At 36.5% G+C, this 24,747-nt stretch overlaps 2 protein-coding genes across 3 annotated transcripts in view; one reads left to right on the top strand and one right to left on the bottom strand.

Moving 5' to 3' along the window:
- LOC134288741 (uncharacterized) overlaps positions 1-24,747 on the bottom strand; it is a 531,602-nt gene that overhangs the window by 286,379 nt on the left and 220,476 nt on the right. The window lies entirely within an intron of this gene.
- Positions 1-24,747, top strand: part of LOC109404752 (autophagy-related protein 13 homolog) — a 154,949-nt gene that overhangs the window by 39,712 nt on the left and 90,490 nt on the right. The window contains exon 1 of one of the 2 annotated variants that reach the window (XM_019677682.4): positions 14,168-14,839. The exons of the other annotated variant lie outside the window; for it this stretch is intronic. The gene's annotated coding sequence lies outside the window, so the exon portion shown is untranslated. Of the gene's footprint in view, positions 1-14,167; positions 14,840-24,747 lie in introns of those variants that run through there. 2 annotated transcript variants of the gene reach the window in all.

Raw genomic sequence — 24,747 nt, 5'->3', positions numbered from 1 at the left:
GGGTGTTATGTATGTTGTCCGTTGTCTAATGTTAGTACTTGTTCAGTCTGTACAACCTCTGGTTGAAGACGATGTAGTGTCTTTTAAAAAAAAATGCTAGAATTTCTCCTGAGCTTCCTCTGATGATTCCTTCAGGACTTTCACCATCAATTTCTGCAATATTTTTCATAAAATTCCTCCATCGATTTATCTTAGGATTCCATCAGAAATTACTTCTGTGTTTATCAAGGGATTTCTTTGAAGTTTTTTTTTTCAGGAATTTGCCCTATTATTCTACCAGAAATTCGTCGACAGATTTCGTCATAAACTTTTCCATAAATAGATCCGAAAAATCTTCCAGAAATTTCCAGAGCTCTTCTACGGAATCTTTCACGGATTTTCAAAGACTCCTCTAGAAATTCCTCCAGAAATCTGCATAGAATCCCTTCAAGGATTTCTTCAGAATTTCCTGTGATGATTTATTTGTCCCCCATCTTAAGATTTCTCTGAAAATTTCTTTGTGTATTTCACCAGGAGTCTCCAAGATTTTTCCAAAAGATTCTTGCAAGAATTCCAATAATTTCTCAGAAGAATTACTTTTGGAATCTCTAAGAAATTTGCGCCAGGAGTTTTTTAAGACTCCTCCAGGGTTTTATCGAAGGGTTCCTCCAGAATTTTCAAGTTTTTTTACGGAATACTATTTAAGGAGTTCTTCAGAGGATGCGTTCAAAAATTTTCTTCTCAACTATACAAAAATGCAACAAAACAAAGGGACAGGTCATAATAGTCGAATTGATGCTTTGATTTCAAAATTTGTTACTGTTATGTATTGTTGATAAGTTGATCAATAGTACAAACATAACAAAACTTGTTATTGAAAAGTAATTTAGTGAATGTATATCAATAGCTTGATTATAACAAAATGAGATTGTCCAACAAAATTTGTTATGGAAATGCTATGCTTTGATGATTAAATAATAACAAAAGATGTAAAAACAGGTTATGTGATTTCGTAGTTATTACCCAGTAAACATGTTGGTCCGCATGAATTTTAATATATTTCACACTATAAGAACCAACTCAATCGCATAAGGTGCACAAAACTGCTATATGCGTACCAAAGTGGAGGGAGGCCATATGCACACTTCTGACGACTTTTCTCAACGACTCTGTGCTCGATAATACGATGATACATTTTTAGTAATATAATAAAAAAGCAAAATAAACACCATCTGGCCTCGAACATACAACCCTGAGATTCAGACTTCGAACTCTTACCACTGCTCTAGCAACTTACTTATAGAAGGTGTTAGAATATTCGCCTTTTTGTTCTTCCGTTTAACGCAGCTTGATAAATGAAGTTCGAGCGGAAATTTTTACAAGTATTTGCGATTTGGTGCCTTTCTATTCTGACCTGATATAGGGTATGTGTGCCATCAGTAATCTAACGCTCCCATATTCATCCTATTCGAAAACAAGCGATTACGGCACTGGTGGATTCCGTTCTTTTTGATTTCATACGTGCACACTTTCAACAAAAAATACAAAAATAAGAAACAAAACTGTGGACTCCGTGGCCGTGCGGTTAGCGGCGTCAGTCGTCTAGGCGTTTCGTAAGCCTCGGAGTGCGGGTTCGATTCCCGCTCCAGTCGGTGAAAACTTTTCGTCAAACGGAAAATTCTCCATTAGGCCACTGGGTGTTATGTGTGATGTCCGTTGTCTCGTGTATGTGTAATGTTTAGTCTGTGCAGCCTCTGGCTGAAGACGGTGTAGTGTCTTTCTTTTTTTAAACAAACAACGCTTCAACCCTTTGTTTTTCGTAAGGATGAAAGCCATATGCTTAAGAAGGGAACCAGTACCCTATGATCTGTCAGTTGGATCATCTTTTTTGTGGGTTTGTGCGTTAGTTCAAAACAAACCCCCGTGAATCGAACGCGTAATCGACGACGTCGCGAAAAAAAGTGTTGTGTTTTGGCCATATCATTCAGTGGTTTGTGTTCCGTCTCGGCCAGGGATATCAGCATTACGGCCATCACAAAATTACACCCGGAGAATCGGATTGAAAGAGTTCTTTCTCGCTGGTTGTTGGCGCTGGGTGCCGGGAGTGATAAAAAGCAAGTGTGTGTAATTCAGTGTGGAATATTGGTAAGGGAATCCAGGACAGCTGGCTGATTATGGGTTACCGGTCCGGGAGTGAATTTAACGGCACCCTGGCCAAGCTGGGTATTTCACACAAGCGGCGGGCGGTGCTGTTGACCGAGAAGGTGATCGTGACGTCCTAAAATTCAGTCAGCAATGTGAGTTTTCGGGGGTGAGTATTTGAACCGATTAGAAGATAATTTTTAATTAATTGCTGCAGGCATCATTTCCTGTTGTTCGATGCAGCAGAGATATGTTTTCGGACGTTGATTTATTTCAAGTATTTTTGTACTTGGTGCAATAATTAATTGACAACTTATTGCGAATTTGGATGGCGCTTTTAATGAATTGATATCTACAAAGCCGATTAATCGTTAGTGAATCGTAATCACGATTTACATACAATTTGTATTGCCATTCTTGTGGCACAATTTTGATATTTTGTGCGATTATGACACTTAATGAAACTAAATGCGATTTTGAACACACCTGCTTATACGATGCATGGTTTACTGGGTAATTTGCTATTCTCCTCTGCTCGGGAAGACATCAGAGAAATTGCGGTGGGCGTAAAGTGGGTGGCACCGTGTATAACGAATCCTGACTGTATTATTGCCATGTATGTATATCCAGTCTAAATTAAGTTAAGGGGGCATCCATTAAGTACGTCACGCTCAGAGGGGAGGGGGGGTTCTGGAAAGTGTGACAAGCAATGCATAAGGTATACGAAAAACCCGTACGAGTCGAAAATTCCCAAATTTAGCGTGACGTACTAAATGGATGCCCCCTAAGGACAAACGTCTTGAAATCCCGCTTCAACAGTGCATCAGAACTTCAAACGCGCAAATCTCAAAAAGCACGCTTCACACAACAGTGCATTTCATTCTTCTGTTCTTGCTCACTCGTAATAAGCTTAAAATAAGAAGATCAGGTGCGCTGGTTTTGTTTACGAAGATATTTGTGCCCTCAAAATCGTGAGTAGGTACCAAAGTCGGCCATTGTGGTGGCCATTTTGGGATTCTAACAAGTCTGTCCTTAAGCTAAACTTATTGATTCTAAAAATTCTTCTTATTTCCTTCACGTCTTGTTTCTCACGTTATCACGTTATGGTAAAGCAGTAATAACACAAAAATCTCACCGATAGGACACAAATGTTTTCTGATGAATTAGTCCTAGCACGCCAGGAATAACAGGATTAGCAATATCTAAAAGACTAAATCACGTTAATGTTTTACTTTTAACAGCAAAACTCCACTTCCAGTACTTCCAAAGTTATTTTTCCCTGCTCGGGACCGCCTGATCAATTGTGTAGGCCATTTCATTTTCTAATAATTCGGGGAGCTTGTATCTGAATTCAAAAGGCGGGGGCACATTGCGTAACGATTATTTATGTCTCTGTTGTTGTTGTTTACAAAGAAGGTGCTGCTCGGCTCGCCTCCATCTGTTTCGGTTTCGGAAAGGGTCCCACAGCACAGTGGTTGAAATCGCGAAAAACACGATCGTGGGCATTTTGAGTGTGATAATGTGAAAATAATATAATGCGATGTTCTGCAAAGTTGTTACATATTTTAAGGAGCAACTTTTGATAACTTTTGTTTTTTGATAAATTTACCCAAAAGTTAGATGAAAAATCTATTTTCTACAAAAGCAAAGAAAACTAAATAGTGTCTTCGGCAAAGTTATAGATAATATCATGCAGAAAAATATTGCTGAAGAGACTTTTGCTCTATCTTTTGAAATGAGCGATATATAATAAATTTAGTATAAAAAACCCCTTAAAACCTTGAAAAGCCACTAAATGCTTTATATCTCTTCTGGATTAGGTTTTCGAGGCTTCCGATGTTCTGAAGACTTTTTTATTATGTTATTGTGCATCTTTTTTCTTAAGACAGTGTTGCCATATTTTCATTGTTTCTATGTGATTTTTTTAATTTTCCTATAAAAAATGACTGTTTTTCATAATGAGATATCTCGAAAAGTTGCAAAAAGTTGCAAAAAATTCAAAGCATGATGAAAAGTTGAATAAAATTGCTATCTTATACAGGTCAACTGATGAGTTGCTCTCTGTCTCTTCGATGCTTAAAATCTGTTTGAAAATTGTCACTTTCACACTTTTTAATGTTGAAATAAATACTTTTTCCATGTGATAATCTAAAAATTGTGCTATACAATGTTCAGCAAAGTTGTTGCATATTTTTAGAACAAACTTTTGACAAAATTACTTTTTTCAAAAATTGCCTTAAAGTTAGATAAAAAAAAATATTTTGGTTCAAAAATGTGCTTTTTTTCTTTGAAAACGCATGTTATCAAGAGAAATATTCAAGATAACTTCTTGGTGTCTTCGACAAAATTGTGCATTTATTGAATACAAAAAAGTTCCTAAAACATTCCATGTCAAGGAAATCAAATATAAAAAAGTTAAGTGAAATTTTCATGTTTTTCTAAACTTTTAAGGGGTTTTTTCATAAAATCAGCTCTAAAATGGTCATTTTTGAAGATAGAGTCATGGTGTCTTCGACAAAGTTTTTCCATTAAACATTTAGAACAACTTTCCTGAAGACGCAATTTTGATTTGCGGATTCCTAAGAAAAATATTTTTTTATCTAACTTTAAGGCAATTTTTTTAAAAAAGTAATTTTGTCAAAAGTTTGCTCTAAAAATATGCAACAACTTTGCTGAACATTGTATAGCACAATTTTTAGATTATCACATGGAAAAAGTATTTATTTCAACATTAAAATGTGTGAAAGTGACAATTTTCAAACAGATTTTAAGCATTTAAGAGATAGAGAGCAACTCATCAGTTGACCTGTATAAGATAGCAATTTTATTCAACTTTTCATCATGTTTTGAATTTTTTGCAACTTTTCGAGATATCTCATTATTAAAAACAGTCATTTTTCATAGAAAAATTAAAAAATCACATAGAAACAATGAAAATATGGCAACACTGTCTTAAGAAAAAAGATGAACAATAACATAATGAAAAAGTCTTCAGAACATCGGAAGCCTCGAAAACCTAATCCAAAAGAGATATAAAGCATTTAGTGGCTTTTCAAGGTTTTAAGGGGTTTTTTATACTAAATTTATTATATATCGCTCATTTCAAAAGATAGAGCAAAAGTTTCTTCGGCAATATTTTCCTGCATGATATTATCTATAACTTTGCCGAAGACACCATTTAGTTTTCTTTGCTTTTGTAGAAAATAGATTTTTCATCTAACTTTTGGGTAAATTTATCAAAAATCAAAAGTTATCAAAAGTTGCTCCTTAAAATATGTAACAACTTTGCAGAACATCACATTATATTATTTTCACATTATCACACTCAAAATGCCCACGATCGTGTTTTTCGCGATTTCAACCACTGTGCACAGCGCGTTTTGGGTTTCCAGATCGACGCATTGTGTAGCGAAAGATGGGCTAGCTTCCCAACACAAGGTCTTTGACCAACGGTGGAATATGAGTAGGAGGCGAATGTAAACAAACGATGAATCATCATAACAAACGCACTGAATTGTAGGCGAATTCCGGTGTGGTAGTAAATGGTATAATAGGCTTCTAATATGTAGCAGCAAAACATGACTTGGAACAGAGTTGCAATTTGCAGAGTTATAAGGTGCACGTGGGATATTGCACACTTGAATGCAAAAGTCTGCTACATTAGTAGTGGTGATACACCTCAACTGCCTCAAATGCTCAATTTGCCAATTTGTGTACGCATTCTAATGGGCATGCGCCCCAAAAACATACTGTCTCAATGTATGCGAGATGAATTTCCTTCAAAATACCTCAATCACTGTTCATGGCGCTCATGGCTGACAACCGTGAAGAAAAATTACACGTGCTCGTCGGCTGATGTTCCGGGCAAGACCGACAGGCGCTACAAAAGTCACGTAGACGATGAGGTTCACCTTGATGTAGGTAGAGACTTTCAAATCTTATCAGTCTTTCGCTACCGGTTGTTATTCGAAGAATTTATGGCTGACTGTTTTGGAATTGTTTGAGCATTCTTTAGTTTTGTTTTATTTGAACGTGATTCACATGAATGTTCTAACACTTTGTTTACTAAATCAATTCAAATGGCGAAATTTTCCGAGAGCAATAAAATAATTTTGTTTAATCTCTTGTAGTCTTGGGAAGCTGCCTGTTATTCAAAGACAGATGACTGTATTTATGATACTCGTAGCCTGAGGTTTGGCTCATCTCGCAGCGTCTTTATTACATGATTTTCCCATTACGTACATCATCCACAGCAGAAGAGTATTCATCTCACGTTATACAGTTCTTTACATACATACATGCTGACCGGCGATCCCTCGGATCAAAGTTCCATTGCAACAATAAGTGCAACAAAGTGAACGTCTGCCCGCCCCAGCATCAGCAGCATCGTCATCGACATCGACGTCTCGTGTGAAAAAATGAAATTTAATCAATTCTCATTCACTCTCTCTTTTGTCGTGTGGTGATGCTGCAATTGCATCACCGTTTCTATCTATCACTCCAGGCACCAGGCAGCAACTATGCGCCACAGTAGTGGCCTTGGATAGGTGAAGGCAGCGATGATTATGACGAACTATGTACAGGGGATGGCCAAAATGTTTGGTATAGGCAACTTTTTTTCTCTCACTAAAAAAATCAACATGCTATAACTTTTCATAGAGTGCATCAAAAAATCTCAAATTTCGACTGTTTGTCAACCTATTATATGTGCATCATTGGTACAAATTTGGGCTCGATTGATTAATCTTTCGCAGAGTTAGAACCGTTCGAGTAAAACACCTTTTTTTAGACAACTCATTTTTGAGCTGTCATATCTCGGAACCCAGTGAACCTAATTGAATGAAATTTTGAACGTACACTAACAATGTGTAAATGCTTCACAAACCATTAAAACATAGGTACTTTTTAAACGTTGAAAAAAGTTATCATGCATTGACACTTTTTGGATTTTTCTCGAAAAAATGTATTTTTTTTACATCAATATTAATAAATTTTAGTGTTGATATCCAAAGATTTTCCACTTCTGTTCTCAAATTATCTCTAATCAGATATATTAGAGCCTATTTAGATTGAAGAAAGAACACATTTAATATTTTTTGTGTGGTATTGTAAATTTTACTTGATGATGATTAACCTGGGCTTGTTAGGGGAATATCTGTAAATAAAAAGAAAATTGGGTTGAGTACGGTTCCTTTGAATTCCACTAAGAATTTGCATCCTTTGACAGATACGTATTTCGACCTCAACTGTAAGGTCGTCTTCAGTGTCGTCTTCGAGTCAAGTACAAGACACTGAAGACGACCTTACAGTTGAGGTCGAAATACGTATCTGTCAAAGGATGCAAATTCTTAGTGGAATTCAAAGGAACCGTACTTAACCCGATTTTCTTTAAATTTTACTTATTTTTCTCTATATGGATAAAAAATTCAACCCGGTATAACTTAATTCGCCGTGAGAAAATATTACATTTTATAACGTCGTATTAAGTATCAATATATTGTTGATAAACGTTAAAAAATTCATTCAATTCGGTTTACTGGTTTCCGAGATATGACAGTTCAAAAAATAGTTGTCTAAAAAATAGTGTTTTACCCGAACGGTTCTAACTTCGCGAAAAATCAATCAATCGAGCCCAAATTTGTACCAATGATGCACATATAATAGGTTGACAAACAGTCAAAATTTGGGATTTTTTGATGCACTCTATGAAAAGTTACAGCATGTTGAATTTTTTTGTGGGAGAAAAAAAGTTGCCTATCCCAAACATTTTGGCCATCCCCTGTATTTCTAGTGAAGTGTGTATAGTATTGATTTCCGGGGTTCTGTCGTCTAACACTTTATTGCTCCATTGTGACGATGGGAAGCAGTCTCAGAGCAAATCTAGTTATCTCCTAATCTATAGATGCTTATTTTGATTAGGCTTAATTGACTTCATTGTTTTAAAACTGATAGCAAATGTGGATTCGGAATTCTAGTTACTTGATGGGTAGCATGTATTAAGTCTACCAAGTATGGTTTTAAAACAATATTTGCGGAATTGATTATTTTGAATTTGTTTTACCAACATCACACCAAGTTTTTTTTCAATTCAATTCACTCGATTTTATTACATTCACAAGTTCTCCACCAACAAGCCCAGCCCAACAGAATATTTGATAAACCTTAGGTGAAATTTCTTTGAAAAAATCTGAAAAATAAAACAACTAAGAATAATCCGTTTATTTTTAAAAGTTTACGTTTTTTTACTTTCTGGAAGTATTACTGGAAGAATGTATTTTTGAGTACGTGTTAGAATCCTGAAGGAAACACGAAGCAAAACCTTTTTTAAAAAGAAATTGTTGGTGAATTTTTTTTTTAAGATTATTTCGATAAGATGAAAATTGTAAATTTCCTATTTATTGATTTTTTTTTTTGTGAAATTCCTATTTTAAAAATATTTAGCGGAATAGTAAAAAAAAAAATGGAGGAATAGTAGGATTTGTTTCGGTAAGCTTAGAAAGAATAGGTTTTAAGCTTCCGGCTGTAGCGTTATCCGCCAGAGCCCAGCATGGTAAACAAAAAATCCGCGTAGAAGTAAAGCTCACAGAGTTTATTACATTGTTGGTATGAATAAAAAAGTTTTCAAATACAGTTTGTTTGTAGTAAGATCTGTGAAAATAAACACTTTTCCCGTAATGTTGAAGGTTTTTACTGTCGGAAGCTTGTGGTGTTGAAAATTTCTTCCGGATGATTATTCGGAAAGCAAGTTAAGTCAAAAAGAGTTCTGGATAACCACCCAAAAAGAACAAAACATTTAGAAATTCCTCTACAAAGATTTTTCCAGAAATATCATTAGGGTTTCTTTCTGGAACTTTTTCAGAAACACCTTTTGGAATGTCTTCCCGTATTAATTCTTCAATTCCTCCTTCTTCTGGATTTTTTCACGGGGATTCCACAGGGCTTATTTCCCCGGAATCGTTTCCGGAGTCCTTCGTGAAATTCTTCCCGTAGTTACTCCTGCGTTTTGTCAAAAGATATTTTCGTATGATTTCTTTAAGGGTTTATCCTGAGATCTCCAGAGTTTTTCTCCTCAGGATATATCTCAGATGTTGTCGCGGAGTTTCTCTCGAAGATTTTTCCGAATTCTTCCAGAGTTTCTCTTGGGACATGCACAGGAGACCTTCCTGGGACTTCTCCAAGAGTTTCTACAGGAGTTATTCCTGAGATTCCTACAGGAGTCCAAGGAGTTTTTAGTGACTTTTCAGCAGGAGTTCTTCTCGGGTTTTCGTTCAAAGTTTCTTCTGTAATTTCTTCCAGAAACTTCCGTGGGCTTCCTTCTAGAGGTTCTCCCTGAAATTAAACAGGAGTTTTAGCCGGAATATTTTCTAAAAGTTCTCGCGGGACTTTTGAAGTTTCACCTGATATTTCTCTCGGAGTTTCTTCTGAGACTTCTCTTAGAAGATTCCCCCCGGGGTTGGTTCTGCCTGGAATATCTCTCAGAGTTTTCCTGAATTTATCTTGGACTTTCCAGAGTGCCTTTCGGTATTTTTGCAGGAGCTATTGCTGATATTTCTCCTGGAGTTAGTTTCGTGTTTTTTTTATTTCATAGCCTTTTTCAAGATTTTTTTCATAGTCGTTTACAAGATTCTTGCAGTGATCCTCCTGTTTTTGTTTACAGATTTTCTCGGGACTATTCGCAGAGCTCTTCCCAGGGTCCCTACCGGAAATTGTTCCGAAATTCTGGGTGCTGCTTTGGAATTTCTATAACAGTTGCTCCAGAAGTTCCAGCTAAGATTTTTCCTGAAGTTATTCACGGAATGTCTCCTGAGATGACTTACGAAATTGCTTGTGCGAAATTCCCGGAAAAATATAGGAAGAAATCCAGAGCAAAATCTTGCGTAAAACTCCACAAAGACAAAGACCCTAAGGAACTTTGGAATTTGAACAGTATTTTCGACTGGGTATCACCTAGGATCGTTGAATGTAATGGCTCAGCAGTCTTATCAAAGAATTAAGCAAACTACAATGACTTCGCTCCGGTGTTTTGGTGCAGGTTTGGTACCTTCTTCAAGGATCTATAATTTATTAACAATAACGACAATAGTTTTACTTGCATTGAACATATAAAATAACACTTTATTGAACAATGAAAAAAAAAAACATAAAGGTGGTTGAAGTTTGTATTTTTGTAGTCTGTTTTAAATTACTTATGCGGAGCGGGCCTGGTGTGGTGGTTAGAACACAAGACTATCACGCCGAGGACCTGGGATCGAATCCCACTCCCGACATATTCACAAAATGTGGGTTCTTCCTTCGGAAGGGAAGTAAAGCGTGGGTCCCGAGATGAACTAGCCTAGGGTTAAAAATCTCGTTAATACAGACAAAAAAAAAAAAAAAAAATTACTTACAAAAAATTGTTCGCTCTTGTCCTAAAATTTTTAGCCTGTTGTGTTTTCCTTTTCGTTCGAAAATTTATGCAATCCTATTTTTTTGTATGTTGTATGTTCGTTTACTCTGTTGTTGATGATATTGAGCTGTTAACCATATCGTTTGTTGTTCTGGTAGCGAGAGTATTTGGCGTTTCTTAACGCTTTCTACTATTTCGCTGTCGGGTGTAGGCGAGCCTATTGTTTCCAGTTTTTTAAGATGATTCCTGGTTTTAATTTTGTGTTTGTGTTAGAGACGTTCCTTAATAAGACTGCCGTGTCAGTACAATTATAGATCCCAGGAACTTTGAAATCCTGATAAAAAAGTAAATTGCAAAAAAAAGTTGTGAAAGTAATCCCGGGATGAAATATTAAGGAAATTTATGGAGGAATTCTGAAGTCCTCCAAGAGAAAGCTCGGGAGAAACTACGGGTGAAATTCCGCGTGGAAGAAATCCCTACAAGAATTTTTGTTAAAATCTCGCAAAATGAAGGCATTTTGCATAAATTTCAGAAGAATCTTCTGGATTATTCCAGCCATAAACTGTGACGAAGTACATGATAGCAGGTAGAGACAGAGGCAGGCCTAATGGTGTTAATGCTGAGGTAATGATTGATGGGGATGTGTTTGAAGTTGTTGAAGAATTTGTTTATGTTGGAACATCTGTGACATGTGGCAATGATGTTTCCCATGAAGTTAAAAGGCGTATTGCAGCTGCGAATAGGGCCTTTTACGGATTGCGTATCCAGCTCAAGTTCCGTAACTTGCAAACAAAAACGCTCTATTCCGCTGTTTCTTCTGATTGCCTTCGACGATCACGAGGTGTGGACGCTAAAGGAGGTGAACCTATAAGCTGTCGGAGTTTTAGAGTGCAATGTGCTGCGGACAATTCTCGGTGGAAAACAAGAAAATGGAGCGTGGAGCAAACGCATGAATCACGAGTTGTACTACGCGAATATTGTGAAACGTTTCAAATATGGCAGACTTCAGTGGACTGGACTGGTAGTGCGAATGTCGGAAAAAGGAAAAGCGGAAACAATATTCAGCAAGGAACGAGGTAGAGGTCGGCGACTTCGAAAATGCCCAGTAAACCATAGATCGTAATGGAAAGTGCATTTAAAATTGTATATCTCGCTGTCAGAAATCAAAATCGTAAAAACTGTTGAATCTTGTGACAAAAAATGTCAAGTCCAATTGTATATAAATCATTGCTGCGATTTGTTTTGGATTAAGTTTGTTGTGTATAGAGCAAGTCATAATTAGCGCTGATTGATGTCGTCGCTGTTTGCATACACTAACAAGTCATGATGATGATGATGATTGTGCAATAAGACTGAAACAAATGGAGTATTAGTAGTGAAAATACAAAAATAAAACAAAACACAAAAAGTAAACCCAATTTTGATCTTGTAATTTTCCTGCATTTAAATTAACCGAGCTGGAGAATTACGAAATCAAAATTTGTTATGGTAGATCTTACACCGTAACGCACCATTAGAAGGTGATCTACCCACGTTACGGGTCTGCATACGCTAACAAGTCATATACATATACTGTTAGTAAAGTTTGGCTGGGAATCGTAATGACTTAATGAATTTCGGCACCGCGACGAGGTGATTGGGTGGTGTTCCTCATTAGGTATACTATATATCAGTACTCATCATTGGGTATACTATATATCAGTACTCATCATTAGGTATACTATATATCAGTACAGCATTGTAATAAATGGAATCGCAATAACTTAGAAAAAAAAAAATGCAGGCCAATCTTCATATCAGCATTCATGTAGGAAGGCAAGATTCATGGTTGGTTTAGAAAGCTTTAGCTTATATTGGCCAAAATTTGTGCTCTGCTCAAGGCAGATCAGTTAGTACAATGGTATGGGCTTGGAATCACAATCTAGAGGTGCCGTGTTATAGGTCAGGTGTCAACCTTTTTTTTATAGCTAATTTCGGACATCGTATTACATATCACCCTAAGTCGTATTTTATTGTTTCGTTCGATTATTTGGGACATCGTAATGAAATCGCGAAATATCGTCAGAAGTATGTATATGGCATCCACTTTGGACGTATATATGTAGCAGTTTTGTGCAGTATATACGATTGAATAAGTTCTTATATAGTACAGTAGACGTTCGGTCGGTGCAAGCGGTTTAACTGTAATGCTTTTTAACTGCAAGTCCGGTAAGTGCAACAAATTTGCAGTTATCGCACTCGCACCGCCAAATGTCAAAATGGTGCGCCATGTTAGCCCAAATGAACAGACGGATGAAGTTCACGTTCATTTAACGTCAGTTGATGGTTTGTTGACGCTGTCAGGCGTTGCAGTTATCCGATTTTCGTTCGCTAAGTGAAACGTAATGTTGAAGTTATCGAACCTCTACTGTAGTGTATAACACATTTTTTTTATCTGTATTAACGAGATTTTCAAGCCCTAGGCTAGTTCATTTCGGGACCCACGTTTTACTTCCCTTCCGAAGGAAGAACTCACATTTTGCGAGTTTGTCGGGAGTGGGATTCGATCCCAGGTCCTCGGCGTGATAGTCAAGTGTTCTAACTATCCCACCAGATCCGCTCCACGTGTATAACACAAATTATACAGACCAAAATGTTTACTGGGTGGTGTTCTACTATACGCTCGGCGTTGGAGTAAAGGTACTTTATTGTCAACAAGGTATCAAGGTGTCAGGGTTGGTAAATCTTGCGAATTTTTATTTGAAATAATCACTTGTTTTTTGAGGATATTTCTGGATAGTTTTTGAAAATTAAATAACTTGTATTTCAAAATTCATCCCGAAAAAAAGATGGAAAAGGGATTTTCGTTTTGTCTTATGAGAAGACCCCTGTTTATTATTCCTAATGTTTAGTTTCAGAAATAGTTATTCGATATGTTTTACTTGCAAAATTTGGAGTTCATCAAAAATCATATGTTCCACACAATTTCACAATTGTTTTCTTATTGCCATGCCAAGTGCACTGATTAAAAACCATTTTTTAAATCTATTTTTTTTTCATTTTTTATCAATTCGAAGATATGCTTCCTCAAATTGAATTGAGTGTAATGATTTTTGTTATTTTCAACTCTGTCCTCTAAAGAATATCATTTCTTCTTAGAAAATTCGATAAATCAGTACAAGATCTTCCTCAAAAGCTTGTTTGGCATAAAATAAACATGAGTACATAAACATAATCTCGCGTAAAAGATTCCTCAAAACATTTCCAAACAAACATCACGTAATCAGGAACACACCCATCTGTCGTCTGCTGGCAATGCCCTCGCTTACGTGTCATGTTGGATTCATATTTTTATTTTCCTGATCTCACACGTTCCACGTTTTCCAGTTGGTTCTTGTACATTCCCGTTCCAATCAAGCCAACCAGAATAATGAAACATAATTGTATCCTGTTAATGTGTGTATAGCATAACAAACGCACAATGTTGCAGCTGCACCGTTCATCATACTAGCTCAGTTCAATGCTATGCACCTGGGTTATGCTGCTCCGGGATGATTGTGTGAGTATCAGATTCCAGTTTTCTTCTTATGTAGTGGTTTTTCCAACACAGCAATTTCCACACAACAGCAATATCACAACCCACTGCTGGTTCACTCCACTGACTGGAGTCAGTGGTGTATTAGTGCAGCATAGTTTTCCATTATGGTCGGTTGGGTTGACTCGAAGTCGTGGTCGTTGTCGTCACCTTCATCGTTTTGCTGATGTTGGAAACTCAGCAGCTCTCACACAACGAGTAGTTGTCGCATACTGTATGGCAGAGTGTTGATCCAATTTTTCTCGCATTACGAAAATCCCATTTTTGGGAAATTGAGCTTTGCCGTTTATGAGACGTTCGTTCAAGAGACTGACTGGAGAAGGGTTGAGTTTTCTTTTTCTTGTGCTTTCGTGGAGACGTTTGCAGTAAGTGCAATTTCGAAGAAACGTGTTCCGATTTAGTGCATCGGAGAAAATTAAGATAAAACGATATCTTTAGATTGCTGGTGCAGCAGCACGTAATCTAGTGCGGTTATGAGCAGTGTGGGAAAGTCTTGACTGTGAGAAATTGAACTACCTTACGGCAGTCGGGGACTAGTTGGTTGTGTAGATATAGATATCGCATACTCTGGGAGAGTGAAGAAGCAAAAATTGATTTAATACATGGAATATGAAGTAGACGACAGCTTTTGTGAAGTGAATTGTGAAATTATAGAGTGAAAATACGCGAGTGCTTTATTGGAGATTAGAGAATTCATGTGGTCCATTAATACTATTTGGAATTAAAAATCAGCCTGTTCTATCCGGGATCAATAGTAGGTGAGATTAAATGTTGCATTAACGACCACGTGTTTTTCCACAGCATTAAATGAGTTGCATGTCTAGATCGCCTTCCAACATCTTCCCTAATCTTCGATCGCAATGCTCCACTGGGTAATAATCGCTGCACAACTCGTTATAATTAGCGAAATCGTTTCCCATCTTTATTCCTCCATTCTCTCTCGGTTAGATGTAAAAATATCATAACGCCTAGACGAGAATCAATATGGGCAATGCTGCTTCCCCGGTTGAAAGTGAACCAGAACATCAACGGCGCCTTCCCCACTGTAATTGGTGGCGTGCAGCCCATTTCCATCGGGCCAATTATTTTCCCATCTTCGCCCCCCAACACTCTTGCTTGCACTGTGTCAGCGCGGTACACAACCCCATGTACAAACTCATTCACCCAAGTGGAAACCTGATACACTGATAGGTGTACTTACCTACGTTTTGCGGTTGCAATTCTGGCTGTTCAACGTCGGCTGGACGCCAAACGTTCGTTTCGTTATGGGGCTGGTTGTTTGAATTTCGTGTTTTTGGTGGAAATTTCCTATTGGATTGATGCCTGCGATGCACGCTGAATCGTTTTAAAATCCAGTTGGAATGTATTATACGCGCCTTTTTTTGGATTTCAAATTATAATTGGATTGGGTTCGATGGATGAAAATATTGTCTTGATCAAATTACGTATCACTACTACCTGGAAAACATAAAATTATCAGAAAACTTCATTTTACCGAAACAAAAACTCGAAATTCTGGAGTTCATCAGGAATTTTTAATGATGAAGATTATTTTTTAGCATATGCTTTGAGGTTTATCAATGTTTAAGAATGATCTATTCAGCATGTTTTGAGAATTAGTAGCCAAGTTAAAAAAGATTTATAGCAATCGAAAAAGATTACTCAGAAGTTCCTCATGTTAAACAAATATCAGATATTTTTTTCTGTTTTGGTCTAGTTTCACCAGACCAATACTTTTTATTACAGGGTGTCTACTACTTGGGAAAACCGGGAAACCCGGGAATCCTCAAGGAATTTCATTTAACAGGGAATACAGAGAATATCTTGAGTCTCTTCACTAACACTTTGGAATTTTTAGTAGAACCTTTTCACTTGAATCAATAGTAAAAATAAAAAAAACACTTCACTATTACTTCACTTTTGGAAAAGAAAAACTAAAAAATAAAACTTAAACTTGAAAAAAAAAACTTGAAAAGGGCGAGCAAATTCCTTTTAATTCCACTACTTTGTTTATCTTCTGACAGATATACCTGTTTTGTCTGCGACTTACAGACTTCTTCAGTGTCGAGCATTCGACAATAAGATTGTTTCCGAAGTGCCTTCTGGGATTTATACAGGAGCTTTTGCTGATATTTCTCATTGAACTCTTCCCGCGATTTCTTTCAGAGCCAGGCTGTTCCTCGTAGTTGTACCGGGTGTCTTACAGTGATCAACTAGATATTTTTTTACAGATTTTTTCTACATTATTCCTACAACTCGTCCCGGAATCTTCACCAGAAATTGTCCCGAGATTCTGTATACTACTTAAGGGATTTCTTCATTAGGTACTCCCAGAGATCTTGCATGGATTTTTGCACGGGCTTTTCTCAGAATGTCTCCTGAGATAACTTTTTTTTATAAGAAATTCCCGGAGAAATATTCGCATTGGCGAAACTACGGATTTTTGCCAGGGGGTGCACTACAAACAAATATTCACTAGTTTATCCATTCATCATTCATGGCCCCATATTTCACAGCAATGCATTAAAATTCTAGGGGGTGCCTGGCACCCCCGGCACCCCCAGTAGTTTCGCCTATGAATATTCGAAGGAATCCAAGTGCAATCTTGCGAGAATTTCCACAAAGTCTTATTAAAGAAATATCGTCAGAAACTTCAGAAAAAAAACTGAGAAATATTAGATATCTCGGAAAAAGTTCCCTTGTGAGTAATCCCGAGATGAAATATTAAGGACATTCAAGGAGGAACTATGAAAAGTCATGGAATCCTGGGAGCGAAATTCCGTTAGAAAGTCAAAGAGAAATGTCGGAAAACTATCGATAAAAACCTCGAGATAAACTGTTGGAAAGTTACCCCGGAAAACCACTAAGTGACATTCATGAAGGAACTTTGAATAATTTTGGATGGATCTTCAAGAGGAATCCAACGAAAAACTTTGAAAGCATATCAAGAAACCTCTAGAAGAAATATCGGGAGGTGCTCCAACAGATGGTTCGTGAAAAACTTCTGCAAAAATCCAGGAAGGAACTCTGGTAGAAATTCCAGGAACAACTCTAAGAAATCTTGAAAAATGTTTACTTAATTTTTGGGGATACTTTTGTATAGTTTTTTAAAAGTATATATTTTTTAGAAAATTAGGGTTATTTTTTTAGTAATAAACTTTTAAAATTTCCCCTGAAAATCTCAGGAAATTTGATTTTAATTTATGAGTGTATACCCTGAATTGTTGATGAATCAAATTAATATACAGGGTGCGGCAGGAAAAAATGCGAAAAGTTCAAGGCACTATTACACGTTAAATATGGGATATATTTGACTATTTTTATATAACAGTGTATCAGTCAATGTCTATATTCTAGCACTGCAAAATAAAAATGAACATATTTGATGTTTAACATGTGATAATGTAAGCCTAATAAGCGGGTATCAATAAACTGCGCGCCCAATGGTCATTAAACAAAATGACTATAACAGTAAAAAAAAATAGATTAAATTCGATGAACAACCAGACCACACTGATCCAGAGCCATGTAGTTTCACATACTAGATGAAATAAGTACATATATTTGATGATATTGTAGAGAAAATTAAAAAAATTGTTTTATCAGATACGAAATTTAGCGACCTGTGTACTTTTCTGCGGTTTGAAAATTCTGATTGTCTTCAGCTTCAGGCGCCGCCCTTCAAAGGTTAGTGACCAAAATGGGAATTTTTTTAATTAAATTTTCAGAAAACTAGCCTATTAGAGATCATGGAACGTTGAAACATATATATTGGTTAACGTCAAATGGACGAAAACGAGGTTTGAAGTTGAAAAACACTTTCGCATTTTTTCCTGCCGCATACTGCAAAATAATAATACAGTGGTTTTTCGATTTTATCACGGTCAAAAAAAATTTTACCGTGAATTTAGTGAAACCGTGAATTTGGCGAAAAGAAAAATTAATAAAAATTTTAAGTTGAAAATCAATAAACTGCAAAATGTTTGAATCGTAATTCACAGCTTTAGTAATGTGTCAATGAAAGTATTGTTTAGGCGCTGTCCATACACTACAGTGACCCATTCCAGGTCATTTCCAACAACCATCTTCTCCTGTAGACTTTCGTTCTAACAAAATTTTGATTTTTTTATGGACCTAAGACTTTGGCCAGATCTACCTCCCCCTTGTAGTCTACGTAGTTTATGTACGGGCCAACCGTGATTAGGAGTCAAAACTTACAAGAACATTGTACAATTCTCGCGCTTAGTATCGTACAGGCGTATATACAATGATCGTTTTCTGTTTATCGATTTTCTCTTTTGTTAATAACTTAGCTGGCAAATTATTTTCGATTGTTTTCAATGTTCTAGAAGCTAGTACTAGTCGTCCATCACCGAAACATACCAAGATATCAGCCGAATATTGAACGTATTTCTCGAAATATTCCGAAGAGAAAATCTATGAAGAAATATCAAGCATTGAAGATATGCCCGTAAGAAGTTTTTTTTTGTAGTAGATAATGCAAAGTCTCTTTTATATATGAAGCTGTAAGAAATAATCAGACGATTTACTAAATGGAATTGCATTTATTTCAATGAACGAGGTAATGGAAACTGAAGCAGTTTTCCTGAAAGTGAAGAAATAACAAATAGTAATCTTGTCAAATTTGTTGTCACTTACCTTACAAATCCATAATCTAACTAATCGTTTTTGTATGAATTGCTTCCCAACTGGAAAGCCCTAATAAGTAGTTTCACAATCAGGGCCTGTCTATAAACTACGTAGACTCTTAGGCGGAGCAGGGTTCCTGTCCAAAGTCTCTGCTTCATACAAATTTCGATGGCCAAACATTAGTCTACGTAGTTTACGTGTTTTAGAAAAGGCGTGATAAAAACGAAACGAAAACCGTGATAAAATCGAGAGTGAATTTGGCGAATAGTGAATAAAATGACTAGTGATAAAACCGAAACGCCACTGTAGAATCTGTCTGATCCCATGGCAGAAGTTTCCTGAGAAATGTCCGACCAAATTCTTCGAGAAGCACCAAATAATTTTACTTAGGAAGTAATTCAGACAAAATAATAGCAGAACTCTCAAAAGAATTGAAAGTAGATGTGTAGACAGAACTCATGGAGAAATTTCTATCAATATTTTTGATAAGCTTGCAGAGTACAGTACTGGCAGAGTTCAAAGAAAAAACTCACTGAAGAAGTTTTTGGAAGTTTACTCAACAAACGAATTGATAACGAACTAATAATGATATAATATAAGAGAATCCTCAGAATCTAGCAGAAAAATATCATAAAGATTCCCATAACAAATATGGTAATAATTCATAACTACTCTTCTGTAGGTCTCACCATATATTACTGTAAAAAAATTCACCTCTATGATAACTTCTAGGTTTTTTTTTCGATTCTTTTGAGAATAGTTTTTGCCTAGTTTCCCATTATTCCAACTTCTTCAAATTCGGCTGGGTGACAAAACGTCGAAAAGTGAAAGAATGGGTTTCTTTTAAAAGAATAAAGAACTCACTATTTACTTATACTCCTCGTTTTCGACGTTTTGTCCTTCCGGCGTTTCATACATTTTCGACATATTGGCATTCGACGTTTTTTTCTTTTCATATTTTGTCCCTGAACAATAATTTATGCAGGAATTCTGTCAAAACATATTTTGGGAACTGCTCTATTTCGTCCAGAAATACTGCCAGAAATTTCTCTAGGCAAAAATCTAATTCATAAAACTCGTTACCCCTTTCTAAACGTCAAATTCGATGCTCTGTTCAATTCACTATAGAATTCCTGTGGAATATCCTAATAAGTTTTGTGTTGGAAATACTGGAAATTATGAGAAATTAGGGTTGCATTGACTCATGCATATTTGGAAAATTTAAAACAAAAATTTAAAGCAGAATATAAAACAGATAGGGTAATTTGCCAATTGTTGCACACCTTTAAAACTCGCAAATTATTGCACGCCTCATATGAAAAGCATGGAGTGTGCAACGATTGGCGAGTTTTTAAGGTGTGCAATAGTTGGCCATTTTCCCCTTCTCTGACTTCTGGAAATGTTCCTGTTTTTCTCGTTAAAAAATTTTTCTAAAAAAAACTTTCACATACACTGGAATCTTTTTTTATGGCATGAACTGGAGGTCAAAAGCCATTTGAAAGGGATTCAGAGCTCCAGGTCCGCAACTGAAAATCCCCTGCATCCTTTTGAAAAACTTTGAGATTTCCTCGAAACCTCCTAAACTAGAACTTCCCTTTTTCTTAAGACTCAATTTCCCGGCAAACTGGAAAAATAACCATTTCCCGGGATCCCGAAAAATATGAAAAAATCATTATTAGGCAAGAAACATTTTAATCATTCCATTTCCTGGGAAATCCTTCCCGAAATTCGAAGCCCTACCTAAATCTGTCTGTATCTTCCAGACCCCAAACGCCCCAAAGATCCGCTGTGAAACACCCTGAATCGCCACTGATACCCCCTGAAACTGCCTCAAATGTCTTAAAATCCTCTTAGATCCTTTGAAACACCTCTGAATCACCACTGAACCCCCTGAGATGAATAACTTTTATTTATTCGATTGACAACACCAACAGACAGCATGGTTAATAAGGGTTAAAAAACAAATACTAGACAAAAAAATTGTTCGAAAAATATGAATAAGGTTTATTGTTAATCATCGTCCGATTTACAGAAAAACGTAAGAAAGTCATGACCAACATTCTCACGAGTTGAATTAAAATCAAGCACTGGTGCGGCCCTGTTGAAAGTACACTAAATGTCCATTAATGCGTTGTTCAGGCCGTAATTTTTGCACCCAAAAGGTAATCGCTTCAACAAGAAGTTGTTTCAAAGCGACCTGGGACGAACGTTTAGATTGACAGCTTCTAGGATGGTGGTGCAGTCAATTCAAACTTGTTAAATGACTATAAGATGTTCCTCTGTACTTAAAGTGTGTCCACACTGTCCAGATGAATCAACCGACCTACAGTACTCACGTATTGATCGATTCAACTAACAATAAAGTGATTTGAGGCAGTACAAGCTAGTGAAGTCCTTACGTAACGCTTTTTCCACGATGTACAATACATGGCAGTTGATCTGTAGCGGAGCGTGTCATCCAGGGGTCCCAGATAATTTCCTTGGGAAATGTCGAAGGAGGTGAGAAACTCCTTAAAACAAAAACTTTCGACTGCCACGGTGATTTTTTGGTTAACCGGATACGACTTTAACCATCCCAAGATATGTCCGCTGATTCCTAACCTTCCTAATTTGGCAACTGAGATGGAGTGGTTGATTTTGTCAAATGCCGCGATTAGGTTCCCTTAAATGTTCTGAAATTCTCAGAAATGTACACAAAACCTTTCGAAAGGCTATGAAACCCCTTGGAACCGTCATAAACACCCCTGAAATTCCTCAGAAACTCTCCGAAATTCTTGCAAACTCGTGAAATTCCTAGAAAATCTTTGAAACCTCTGATATCCTTTCGAAACCCTCTGAAACGCCCCTGGAAGTGTGATGAATCCTTCTGAGAGCCCTTTGTAACCCGATGAAATTTCGCCGGAACCCATTTGAAATCCACCCTGAGACCCACTATTAGTTCCCTTTCAAGGCCCCCTAGTTTGCACGTGTGCTCCTCCTAGATCTTTCAAGGACCTCCTTTTTTACCGGGCACTGTTGCTATAGTTACATTATTCTCTTGTGTACAATACTGATACTGGATAGTTCTCCCTCTTATTATACTATATTTTTTTGATCTTTTCATTTTTGAATTTTTGATCCATGTGTTTTTAAACCATCATTTTTAATGACTCTTATTTATGTAATTTTGATCAGTCGTGGCACCAGAAGCCCTATAACTTTAAAACGTACTCTTGTCTCTACTCAAATTATTGCCCTATCTTATTCTATGCAAGTTATTTGCACGTTTTTTATAACAAAAAGGATGAACAGAATAGATATGATTTCGATAAGTTTTGGATTTCACAGCACTGGCGTGATTCGTTTTCCCCATATACATAGGAAATCCAGCAAAATGGGACTGAATTTCGATTCACGTCACGGCAGTATTCCAGTATTTAACTATTAAGGTTTGAAATACAGGGGATGGCCAAAATGTTTGGGATAGGCAACTTTTTTTCTCTCACAAAAATGTTCAACATGCTGTAACTTTTCATAGAGTGCATCAGAAAATCTCAAATTTTGACTGTTTGTTCACCTATTACATGTGCATGACTTGTACAAATTTGAGCTCGATTGGTTAATCTTTCGCGAAGTTAGAACCGTTCTGGTAAAACACTATTTTTTAGACAACTAATTTTTGAACTGTCATGTCTCGGAAACCAGTGAACCGAATTAAATAAAATTTTTCACGTTTATCAACAATATGTTGATACTTGATACGAGGCTATTAAATGTAATATTTTCTCACGATGAATAAAGTTATACCGGTTTGACATTTTGACCCATATAGAGGAAAATAAGTCAAATTTACAATATCATACAAAAATTACAAAATATATCCTATCTAATATATCTTCAGAATAGAAGCAAAAAATCTTTGAATATCAACACTAAAATTTAATGACATTGATGTAAAAAAATTACATTTTTCAAGAAAGATCAACAAAGTTTCAACCCATGATAAATTTTTTCAACGTTCAAAAAGTACCCATGTTTTATCGACATGAGAAGCATCAATGTATTGTTGAAAAACGTTCAAAAGTTCACTAAATTCGGTTCACTGGTTTCCGAGATATCACAGTTCAAAAGTTAGTTGTCTAAAACCTAACTATTTTGAGTTTGACGTATGCTTAAATAAAAGTAATTGAACCCAGAATTTTCAACTGTATTACGACGGTCTCCGAAGAAAATCTTTCACTTCCACCAGAAGTGTCAAAAAGAATCCTTTAACGAAATCTGGCATGAATTGCTTTACCAATTTCTTCATGATTTTTCACAAATCATCTCAGAGACTGTTTGGGAAATTTGCCCATACAGATAAAAATAAAGAGATTTACACGTCATGTAAACTTCATTTTAGTCATGTAAACTTACTGTTAATAACTCGGGTAGAAACAGCGAATCTGTGCTGAATTCTAATTCACCACTCTTCACAACGGGGACATTTCGCGCACTACAGGTAAGTCCGATTTTCTTCTATTTCTTCTTCCTTTTCAGGCACATGGAGTCACTATTCGACACAGGTAAGTCTATAAACCTTTATTCGTCCATTATAACTACTAAATTCACTACTTTATTAACTTCTAAACTTAGCACTACAAAATTCAAATTACAGAAAATTCACCTCGGGTGGGTGGTAGAAATTGATTTCACTTTTGTTGCTGTTCTGCTTCGCTGACTATGATGATGGTGCTGATGGTCGCCGATGCCGTAGAGTAAGAGAGGGAGCAGCGTTGACAGAACGACTTTTATAGGTCATGGGTTCTCCATCTTGGTGAGGTTGCCGGAAGAGCGGAACGTATAATTCCGAAGGGAGCCATGTTCCTTGGCCATAGTAGTTCGTGCTGTGAGTTGTTTTGGCAGTCACGTACAGGTGCCGCCACATTGCTGTTTTCGCACTTGATTTGATGTGCGAACAGATGGTTTACATGATATTTAATGTAAATTTGTGTTATATGTCATGCTGAATTACATAACATATAATGAAAGTTTGCATGATAATTTATGACTTTTACATGATATGTCATGTAAACGTCTGTGATATCTCACGCTCCAATGTGCATCATATGTCACAGAATTTTACACTCTTTTTTCGATCTGTGCAGGGATTACTCCAGAAATTCCTTTGGATATTTAATCAGAAATTTCTCGAGATTTCTTTAAAAAATCTACCATTTTTTTTCAGAAATTCTTTTAAAAAATCTCTTTGAAAATATTCTACAAATTTCTTTCAAAGCGTCTTTCATGATATACTTCTGAAATTTCTCAATTTTTTTTTTCAAAAATATTCACGAATTTGAGCAGCAACTCCTCCAGAGATTTTTTCCATAATTCGTTCAGAGATTCCTGCATCCCCGTAACGTGGGTAGATCACCTTAGAATGGTGCGTTGCGGTGTAAGATCTACCAAATCAAATTTTGATCTTGATATTTACCGTATTTTTAAATACTCGAAGATCAAAGTTTGATGCTCTTTTCCTTGTGCTTTGTAGTATTTGTGTTTCAATGTACTGCTAATTAACATTTTATTTCAGCAGGATTCAGGTAAATGTATCGTACGATATAAATAATATTTTAAAAATATGTAACTGTGGCGAGCGTATCACTAATGTGTAGCTTATTTGACGTACGATGTTAATATTATTTTATATTTCAGATTATCAACCGCAGAATCTAGTAATTCAACCAAATGCCAACAAGATGACTAGGAAACCTGGATGTATTGGGCAGACAACTGATTGGAAGCAGTCTAACAATGGTGTGCCTGAACGTTAACCAAGCGTATCCTTTGGAGTTTACCCTTCCACTAACAACACCCAAATTCCCGTGACACCTAGGCCTGAGAGATCGTAGAGTTGTCTACATTTTTCATAGGTGCCCAAAACTAACCATCCTTTCCCATTCATCAGCAGTCGCAAGGACGTGGCCAGGACAGTGCTCGACCATTGGAGGATTGCGTCACTCTTGTCTAAGAGTCAGAGATTAGTCCCAAATCT

The sequence above is a fragment of the Aedes albopictus genome, chromosome 2 (genome assembly GCF_035046485.1).
Source record: "Aedes albopictus strain Foshan chromosome 2, AalbF5, whole genome shotgun sequence".
Lineage (NCBI taxonomy): Eukaryota > Metazoa > Arthropoda > Insecta > Diptera > Culicidae > Aedes > Aedes albopictus.
Note: the sequence above shows the minus strand (reverse complement) of the source record. Positions and strands in the feature narration are given on the sequence as shown.